A 1059-nucleotide genomic window follows, 5' to 3' on the forward strand; every position below is an offset into this window, starting at 1 on the left:
GGGCTAGAACAATGGATGGCCGAGTAACGACTGTGACACAAAGATAGGTGGGCAAGTGACGAGGGTGACAAAGATGGATGGGGGCGGGAGACGAGTGTGATAAAGATTGTCAGGAAGGTGACAAGGGTTAGAAGGACGGGTGGGTCGTGTGACGAGGGTGACAAAGATAGGCAGGCGGGTGACAAAGATGGGCAGGCGGGTGACTAGGGTGACAAAGATGGGCAGGCGTGTGACGAGGGTGACAAAGATGGGAGGGTGATGAGGATGACAAACATGGGAAGGTGACAAACATAGGCGAGTGGATGACACACAGGCGACTTCAAACCGGCAATGCCGTCCTCTCAGCTAACGGCGGTTGGGGCCATGGCAAACCAAAAACAGAGAGGTTGGCTTTAATGGAAGAGCTTAGCCCATCCTCTCCACAGACACACACACACACAGAGCCAACGATTCGAGGCCCCGCGCGTGGGGACAGCAATAGGGAGGCGGGCAGATGATCGGCGCGAACGACGTTGTTAATGTAACAACGCGCGTCCGCCATTGCCTCCGGCGACGCGTCTCATATGCGCGGCAGCTTCGGCGCGACGACGATGGGGTTGGCTTCCTGCAGCAGGCGACGACCCTCTGACTTGTAGTCGTGGGTGCACGCGTGCGTCTCCGCGTACCGGTGGCTGCTACAGAAGTTGTTGCCGCACCTGCAACGACCGACGTCGGCGATTAGGAACGCGGCCGCCAGGGGGCAACGCGGCCGCTACTTTTCCCGATGATTGTCCCCCGCGAGCATTCGGCTCGCGCGTGCACACAGCTCTCCCAGCAGAGGGCGCCAGATCTTACGAGTTGACGGGACTACCGAAACCATCCGACTCCCTGTAGAGGACTATACTGTAGGTGCTTGAATAATTTCATCGGATCTCTATAATTCACATGCTAATAAAGTGCTGCCATCTACCTGGAAACATCAGACCTGAGGAAGTCTATCGAAGAGATGGACGAAAATTTCGTCAGTGGAAGATATTTTTAACTTAATTTGGATCTAACTGAGACAAACTTTATTAGCAT

At 55.1% G+C, this 1059-nt stretch overlaps 1 long non-coding RNA gene across 1 annotated transcript; it reads left to right on the forward strand.

The window, feature by feature from the left end:
* Positions 1-6: 6 nt before the first annotated feature.
* Positions 7-372, forward strand: LOC106819420. Its single transcript, XR_001395420.1, has 2 exons — positions 7-255; positions 295-372. It is a non-coding gene; the product is annotated as an uncharacterized LOC106819420 (long non-coding RNA).
* The last annotated feature ends 687 nt before the right edge of the window (positions 373-1059 follow it).

Source organism: Priapulus caudatus, unplaced genomic scaffold (assembly GCF_000485595.1).
Source record: "Priapulus caudatus unplaced genomic scaffold, Priapulus_caudatus-5.0.1 Scaffold3392, whole genome shotgun sequence".
In the NCBI taxonomy this organism is placed as follows: Eukaryota; Metazoa; Priapulida; class Priapulimorpha; order Priapulimorphida; family Priapulidae; genus Priapulus; species Priapulus caudatus.